This window comes from Asparagus officinalis, chromosome 6 (genome assembly GCF_001876935.1).
Source record: "Asparagus officinalis chromosome 6, Aspof.V1, whole genome shotgun sequence".
NCBI lineage: Eukaryota > Viridiplantae > Streptophyta > Magnoliopsida > Asparagales > Asparagaceae > Asparagus > Asparagus officinalis.
Genome location: NC_033799.1, coordinates 24,924,986 through 24,934,682, shown reverse-complemented (window position 1 = coordinate 24,934,682; position 9,697 = coordinate 24,924,986).

Here is a 9,697-nt window from a genome sequence, read left to right as displayed (position 1 = left end):
GCGTGGGTCTTTGGCCTGTGACGGGGATGTTGATATCCGTGGACCACCGGGGCAATCAGATCCGTTCCGAATAAATCGGACAGATTTTCATCGATCCGCGTGAGATCTAGAAACTTCTAATCCAGAAATATCGGACAGAGCTTCGTCGATCCGCGTGAGATCTAGAAGCTATAAGCGTATACCTCGGCTAAAGCGAGGTATTAGCTCTTCTTAGTATTAACGCTAAAGGCTAATACTAAGGATCAAATGAGAACGGGTGATGAAGGCTGATGTAGACCTCTCCTCCTCGGTTGAAGCGCACGACCACTCTTTGCTGCAGCAGGGCTTCGCCAAGGCTCTCCAAAAATCCAGATCATTCCAAATGAGGTAAGGGGGGTCTATTTATAGGCAAATGGGGGCTTGGGGCGTCTCCACGGATCTAGGACACCCCTGGGGTGTCTCCACAGATCTGAGACACCCTTGGGGTGTCTCCAAGAATCCGAGACACCCCTAGGGCCGAGACACCCTTGGGGTGTCTCGGCTTTTCCGAGACACCCCTGGGGTGTCTCGGATTTTCCGAGACACCCTAGGGTGTCTCGGAAATTCCAAGACACCCCTGGGGTGTCTCGGAATTTCTGAGACACCCCTGGGGGTGTTTCGGAACTCCGAGACGTCCATAGGTGTATTTGATCGTTTTCCCCGTAGATTCTTCGTCCGAACTCGGATTTGAATGATTCTGGGTGTGTTGAATGCGTGACGAAGAGCTCGATCCGCTCTGGTGGTTGGATTATCTGTAGAGCGGTCGAGGCATGGAGGGCGTTGTCCTTTTTGTGAACACCGCCGGGTTCCCGATTGGTCCGAGTCTTGGTTGTTCCGGAATCCTATAAGCTCACGTAGCTCGTCGATTCACTTCAGTCGTTCGTCGACGTCAATTGGACTCCTGTGGCTCCGGTAGTGACGTTCATCATCGTTCTTTAACACTGAACCGTTCGTGGAGACCTATAGGCAATTTTTGATGCCTACAGATACCCCCTCCAAAGTGTTCCGGACTCGTTTCTTTTATAGAAGAGGCTGGAATACTTTGGATATGATTGGTCTGGCCTTCAGTCGGCATCACGACCTGTAGTTAGCTTCAACTCTTGGCTCCTTCGATTTTCGGTCTATTCGATGCTTTGACGAATAGCCGAGGTTCTTCCGGCGCTGCGTTTATCGTCTGGCCGTCGTTGGAGTCTCGAGTTTGCAGCTGATGGATTGAGTTTGGCTCGTGTTATCGAGTTGACTTTGAATTACCTCCGCCACATTATGCTGGCTTAGGGTTTCGGTGGTGTGTTGACTTTTTGTCGCGTCGAACGTTGACTTTTGTCGCAACGCGTTGCTTGGCGTTGAGAATCGTCAAACGTTGATTGGTGTGGATTTTCATCCTCAAATGTTGACTTTTGTCGCAACGCGTTGACTGGTGTTGACCTAGGGTTACGCGTTGACCGGCGTGGACCCTTAGGGTTTTGAATCGTCAAACGTTGGCTTTGCACGCAACCCGTTGAGTGGGGTTGACCTAGGGTTACGCATTGACCGGCATGGACCCTTAGGGTTTTGAATCGTCAAACGTTGATTGGTGTGGATTTTCATCCTCGAACGTTGACTTTTATCGCAACGCGTTGACGGGCGTTGACCTAGGGTTACGCGTTGACCGGCGTTGACCCTTAGGGTTTCAAATCGTCAAACGTTGACTTTTGTCGCAACGCATTGACTGGCGTTGACCTAGGGTTACACGTTGACCGGCGTTGACCCTTAGGGTTTCGAATCGTCAAACGTTGACGGTTTCGAATCGTCGAACGTTTGACTCTGATTGCAACGCATTGACTGGCGTTGACCTAAGGTTACGCGTTGACCGGCGTTGACCCTTAGGGTTTCGAATCGTCAAACATTGACTTTTGTCGCAACGCATTGACTGGCGTTGACCTAAGGTTACGCGTTGACCGGCGTGGACCCTAGGGTTTCGAATCGTCAAACGTTGACTCTGATTGCAACGCATTGACTGGCGTTGACCTAGGGTTACGCGTTGACCGGCGTTGACCCTTAGGGTTTCGAATCGTCAAACGTTGACTTTTGTCGCAACGCATTGACTGGCGTTGACCTACGGTTACGCGTTGACCGGCGTGGACCCTAGGGTTTCGAATCGTCAAACGTTGACTCTGATTGCAACGCATTGACTGGCGTTGACCTCGGGTTACGCGTTGACCGGTGTCCACCCTAGGGTTTTGATTCGTCAAAGGTTGACTTTTGGAGTTCATCAATATTCAACCATTGGCGAAGAATCGGAGTGATTTGGGGTTCAGAAAACAATTTAGGGGTCCAAACAAGGTTCGGGGGGTCAAAACAGACTCAAGACACCCCGGGGGTGTCCCGACAAAACCGGGACACCCTGGGGTGTCTCGGCTTTGCCGAGACACCCTTGGGGTGTCTTGGGTTTTCGTGGTCCCCCCCCTTTTTGGCCTTTTCCTCTTTTGTCTTTTGCTTATGGTCCCCCCCTCTTTTAATTCAAAATTCAAAAGAGAGAACCGAATTCTTTCCCCCTCATTTTCGGTTTTGTGTGTTCTTCTTCCCCAAGTTTTTGTCCTCCATTGATTAGTTTTCAAGAACCCATCAACCCTTTAAGAGGAGTTCGGATTTTGGGGGTTTATTTGTAAAATAGGACTGAAATTCGTGGGGGCTTGTATGCAAAGATGAAACTGAAATTTTGAAGCTTGGATTCATGTCCATTTGGTTAGGAGAAGTGAGGGGGTGCTTTATGCAAGAGTTGTTGAGGGGTTAATTCGCAAAATAGCCCATAAGTGTCTTAGAGGGGTTTATTTGCAAAAGGGCAGCGAATTTATGGCCGAAATCCAAGGAGTTTAAACCACAAATTCGTGATCCAAATTTTGATAAAGGCATGTGGAGACCAAACTAGAATTTATGGAGGGGTTTTTTGATCGTCGTTAACACAGTTTATACTCGTACGTTTGCTGGAGTATACACAGTTTAAGCTCTTAAGGTATTGGAGCATAGCGGTCTCAAATGTCGGGGCCGCAGGACCAACTGTTAAAGCTGATTCATCTGCATCTGTGGGTTTTATCCTGAATTTGTTGGGTGCTCGAGCCACGAGACCAACTAGTGGAGTTGATGCGTCAATGACTCGCAGTTATAGAATTTTTGGCAAATCCTCAGCCATCAACGGATTTGACAAGCCTTTACCGACTACCGTTTGAGTCGGGCTAGCATGCGGATTGTTTAAGTCCGTTCCGCATGTGACGTTGTGCTAAGAGAGTTAACGCTCTTAGTGCTACGATATTGAATACGTAGACTTCGTCTTTCTCACGGGAATAGACTACCCGGCAACGCGTGTTAGGCGTTGACTTTAGGATTTTTGGCTAATCCCCAGCCTTCAACGGATTTGATTAGCCTTTACCGACTACCGTTTGAGTCGGGCTAGCATGCGGATTGTTTAAGTCCGCTCCTATGTGACGTTTAAGCTAAAAGAGTTAACCCTTTTAGTGCTACGATATTGAATACGTAGACTTCGCCATTGTTACGGGAATAGGCTACCCGGCAACGTGTATTAGACGTTGACTTATCCCTACTTAGGCTTCGGGATAAAATTCCCCGCGCGTGTGAGGCACGGATTATGGTGTTATTAATAACAACCTGCCACAATGTTGAATATGTGGTCTTTTGTCCTTTTCACGGTCAAAGACTAACCGGCCATGTGTGTTAGACATAGGCTTTGGGATTTTTGGCAAACCCCCAGCCATCAACGGGTTTGATGTGCCTTTACCGATTACCGTTTGAATCGGGCTAGCATGTGAATTATTAAAACCCGTTTCACATGTAACGTTGTGCTAAGAGAATTGCTTCTCTTAGACTTAATGCTATGATTTTGAATACATAGACTTCGTCTTTCTCACGGGAATAGACTACCCGGCAACGCGTGTTAGGCGTTGACTTATCCCTACTCAGGCTTCGGGATAAAATTCCCCGTGCATCGAGTGCCCGGATTTGACAATCGTGTCTTTTCTAAAAGCAAAGACAGATTGAGAAACGGGAGAGGAAGAATTTTATATTCTATCTCCCGGTGCTGAAGAGGAAGAATTTTATATTCTATCTACAGCTGGAAAGGGAACTTGAGGTGGGATCCCCCACCCCCAGAATCCGGAATGATGAACTGGGAGTGGGTTCTCCACTCCGAGCATCGGAAAGGTCCGAGGAGAGGAAGAATTTTATATTCTATCTCCCGGTGCTGAAGAGGAAGAATTTTATATTCTATCTACAGCTGGAAAGGAAACTCGAGGTGGGATCTCCACCCCCAGAATCCGGAAGGATGAAACTAAGAGTGGGATCTCCACTCCGAGAATCGTAACAATTCGGATAACCCTAACTGTCGGAAGGTTTGATTACCCGATTTGGAAGTGGACCTCTCGTTCATTGGGGGAATCGAGAGGAGATTTTGGCTGTGGCCCTAACTGTATGAATGTTTGACCAAGCAGGAGTTTGAGACGACCTAACTGTCGGAAGGTTTGATCGCTCGATTTGAAGGTGGACCTCTCGTTCATTGGAGGAATCGAGAGGGGATTTTGGCTTTGGCCCTAACTTTTATAGGTTTGACCAGAACGCAAAGAGAGTGGAATACGGGTAGCAAAGAAAGTGCCAACCCATATTACCACTCAAAGGGAGACTTTAATGTTAGGCGTTTAGGACCTAGCACGTTGAGTCTGAGAAACGCCAATGACTGGCAGATGGGAATGTTGGTGGGTCCACTGTCGTTTGATTTGATCAGCGGATGGTTTGGTGAGGAAAGATTAACCTATCAGAAGATTGGATCTCCTCTCACAAAAATAACTCATAAGAGTTAGAGAATAAGAAGAGACATTCTGACCTTCAGAGTTCGAACGTGAATTTCTTATTCACCAATTCCACAATGATTGGGTTATCCCTAAGAATACCCATGTGGTATTCTTTCGGGAACTTCCCGATGCATTGGATTATCCACCCCCAGCTTCTCTCTTGGAACTGGGTTTGATTTTGTTGTCCGACCGGGTTATCCTTAAGAATATTAGCGTAATATCCTCCAGGAACTTCCCGTCAATGGTAGGAAATAGTTTAGACTCATATACCTATTGGAGTATCAGGGAGCAGTTTAACCTCTTATACCGGTAGGAGGAATGAGAAACAGTTTATACTCGTATACTCTTTGGAGTCGTAAGAAGCAGTTTATACTCTTATACTTATCGGAGTGTTGAGAAGCAGTTTATACTCGTATACTCATCGGAGTCATTGAGGAACAGTTTATACTCTTGTACTCTTTGGAGTATTGAGGAACAGTTTATACTCTTGTACTCTTTGGAGTATTGAGGAACAGTTTATACTCTTGTACTCTTTGGAGTATTGAGGAACAGTTTATACTCTTGTACTCTTTGGAGTATTGAGGAACAGTTTATACTCTTGTACTCTTTGGAGTATTGAGGAACAGTTTATACTCTTGTACTCTTTGGAGTATTGAGGAACAGTTTATACTCTTGTACTCTTTGGAGTATTGAGGAACAGTTTATACTCTTGTACTCTTTGGAGTATTGAGGAACAGTTTATACTCTTGTACTCTTTGGAGTATTGAGGAACAGTTTATACTCTTGTACTCTTTGGAGTATTGAGGAACAGTTTATACTCTTGTACTCTTTGGAGTATTGAGGAACAGTTTATACTCTTGTACTCTTTGGAGTATTGAGGAACAGTTTATACTCTTGTACTCTTTGGAGTATTGAGGAACAGTTTATACTCTTGTACTCTTTGGAGTATTGAGGAACAGTTTATACTCTTGTACTCTTTGGAGTATTGAGGAACAGTTTATACTCTTGTACTCTTTGGAGTATTGAGGAACAGTTTATACTCTTGTACTCTTTGGAGTATTGAGGAACAGTTTATACTCTTGTACTCTTTGGAGTATTGAGGAACAGTTTATACTCTTGTACTCTTTGGAGTATTGAGGAACAGTTTATACTCTTGTACTCTTTGGAGTATTGAGGAACAGTTTATACTCTTGTACTCTTTGGAGTATTGAGGAACAGTTTATACTCTTGTACTCTTTGGAGTATTGAGGAACAGTTTATACTCTTGTACTCTTTGGAGTATTGAGGAACAGTTTATACTCTTGTACTCTTTGGAGTATTGAGGAACAGTTTATACTCTTGTACTCTTTGGAGTATTGAGGAACAGTTTATACTCTTGTACTCTTTGGAGTATTGAGGAACAGTTTATACTCTTGTACTCTTTGGAGTATTGAGGAACAGTTTATACTCTTGTACTCTTTGGAGTATTGAGGAACAGTTTATACTCTTGTACTCTTTGGAGTATTGAGGAACAGTTTATACTCTTGTACTCTTTGGAGTATTGAGGAACAGTTTATACTCTTGTACTCTTTGGAGTATTGAGGAACAGTTTATACTCTTGTACTCTTTGGAGTATTGAGGAACAGTTTATACTCTTGTACTCTTTGGAGTATTGAGGAACAGTTTATACTCTTGTACTCTTTGGAGTATTGAGGAACAGTTTATACTCTTGTACTCTTTGGAGTATTGAGGAACAGTTTATACTCTTGTACTCTTTGGAGTATTGAGGAACAGTTTATACTCTTGTACTCTTTGGAGTATTGAGGAACAGTTTATACTCTTGTACTCTTTGGAGTATTGAGGAACAGTTTATACTCTTGTACTCTTTGGAGTATTGAGGAACAGTTTATACTCTTGTACTCTTTGGAGTATTGAGGAACAGTTTATACTCTTGTACTCTTTGGAGTATTGAGGAACAGTTTATACTCTTGTACTCTTTGGAGTATTGAGGAACAGTTTATACTCTTGTACTCTTTGGAGTATTGAGGAACAGTTTATACTCTTGTACTCTTTGGAGTATTGAGGAACAGTTTATACTCTTGTACTCTTTGGAGTATTGAGGAACAGTTTATACTCTTGTACTCTTTGGAGTATTGAGGAACAGTTTATACTCTTGTACTCTTTGGAGTATTGAGGAACAGTTTATACTCTTGTACTCTTTGGAGTATTGAGGAACAGTTTATACTCTTGTACTCTTTGGAGTATTGAGGAACAGTTTATACTCTTGTACTCTTTGGAGTATTGAGGAACAGTTTATACTCTTGTACTCTTTGGAGTATTGAGGAACAGTTTATACTCTTGTACTCTTTGGAGTATTGAGGAACAGTTTATACTCTTGTACTCTTTGGAGTATTGAGGAACAGTTTATACTCTTGTACTCTTTGGAGTATTGAGGAACAGTTTATACTCTTGTACTCTTTGGAGTATTGAGGAACAGTTTATACTCTTGTACTCTTTGGAGTATTGAGGAACAGTTTATACTCTTGTACTCTTTGGAGTATTGAGGAACAGTTTATACTCTTGTACTCTTTGGAGTATTGAGGAACAGTTTATACTCTTGTACTCTTTGGAGTATTGAGGAACAGTTTATACTCTTGTACTCTTTGGAGTATTGAGGAACAGTTTATACTCTTGTACTCTTTGGAGTATTGAGGAACAGTTTATACTCTTGTACTCTTTGGAGTATTGAGGAACAGTTTATACTCTTGTACTCTTTGGAGTATTGAGGAACAGTTTATACTCTTGTACTCTTTGGAGTATTGAGGAACAGTTTATACTCTTGTACTCTTTGGAGTATTGAGGAACAGTTTATACTCTTGTACTCTTTGGAGTATTGAGGAACAGTTTATACTCTTGTACTCTTTGGAGTATTGAGGAACAGTTTATACTCTTGTACTCTTTGGAGTATTGAGGAACAGTTTATACTCTTGTACTCTTTGGAGTATTGAGGAACAGTTTATACTCTTGTACTCTTTGGAGTATTGAGGAACAGTTTATACTCTTGTACTCTTTGGAGTATTGAGGAACAGTTTATACTCTTGTACTCTTTGGAGTATTGAGGAACAGTTTATACTCTTGTACTCTTTGGAGTATTGAGGAACAGTTTATACTCTTGTACTCTTTGGAGTATTGAGGAACAGTTTATACTCTTGTACTCTTTGGAGTATTGAGGAACAGTTTATACTCTTGTACTCTTTGGAGTATTGAGGAACAGTTTATACTCTTGTACTCTTTGGAGTATTGAGGAACAGTTTATACTCTTGTACTCTTTGGAGTATTGAGGAACAGTTTATACTCTTGTACTCTTTGGAGTATTGAGGAACAGTTTATACTCTTGTACTCTTTGGAGTATTGAGGAACAGTTTATACTCTTGTACTCTTTGGAGTATTGAGGAACAGTTTATACTCTTGTACTCTTTGGAGTATTGAGGAACAGTTTATACTCTTGTACTCTTTGGAGTATTGAGGAACAGTTTATACTCTTGTACTCTTTGGAGTATTGAGGAACAGTTTATACTCTTGTACTCTTTGGAGTATTGAGGAACAGTTTATACTCTTGTACTCTTTGGAGTATTGAGGAACAGTTTATACTCTTGTACTCTTTGGAGTATTGAGGAACAGTTTATACTCTTGTACTCTTTGGAGTATTGAGGAACAGTTTATACTCTTGTACTCTTTGGAGTATTGAGGAACAGTTTATACTCTTGTACTCTTTGGAGTATTGAGGAACAGTTTATACTCTTGTACTCTTTGGAGTATTGAGGAACAGTTTATACTCTTGTACTCTTTGGAGTATTGAGGAACAGTTTATACTCTTGTACTCTTTGGAGTATTGAGGAACAGTTTATACTCTTGTACTCTTTGGAGTATTGAGGAACAGTTTATACTCTTGTACTCTTTGGAGTATTGAGGAACAGTTTATACTCTTGTACTCTTTGGAGTATTGAGGAACAGTTTATACTCTTGTACTCTTTGGAGTATTGAGGAACAGTTTATACTCTTGTACTCTTTGGAGTATTGAGGAACAGTTTATACTCTTGTACTCTTTGGAGTATTGAGGAACAGTTTATACTCTTGTACTCTTTGGAGTATTGAGGAACAGTTTATACTCTTGTACTCTTTGGAGTATTGAGGAACAGTTTATACTCTTGTACTCTTTGGAGTATTGAGGAACAGTTTATACTCTTGTACTCTTTGGAGTATTGAGGAACAGTTTATACTCTTGTACTCTTTGGAGTATTGAGGAACAGTTTATACTCTTGTACTCTTTGGAGTATTGAGGAACAGTTTATACTCTTGTACTCTTTGGAGTATTGAGGAACAGTTTATACTCTTGTACTCTTTGGAGTATTGAGGAACAGTTTATACTCTTGTACTCTTTGGAGTATTGAGGAACAGTTTATACTCTTGTACTCTTTGGAGTATTGAGGAACAGTTTATACTCTTGTACTCTTTGGAGTATTGAGGAACAGTTTATACTCTTGTACTCTTTGGAGTATTGAGGAACAGTTTATACTCTTGTACTCTTTGGAGTATTGAGGAACAGTTTATACTCTTGTCGTCTCAACACCCCGAGGTGTCTCGGCCCAAACGAGACACCCAAGGGTGTCTCGGCCCAGGTTGAGACACTCTGGGGTGTCTCCAGCCCCAAACATGTCCGTTACGCGGTTTTAACCGTCCGGATCTTCCTCAAGCCTATAAATACAAGCCTCAGGCCTTCATTTTTCTAGATCTGGAATTCTCGTGCCTCGGCGAAGCCCTGCTGGATTGAAGACTTAAAGTGCACAGATTTCAGAGAGGAG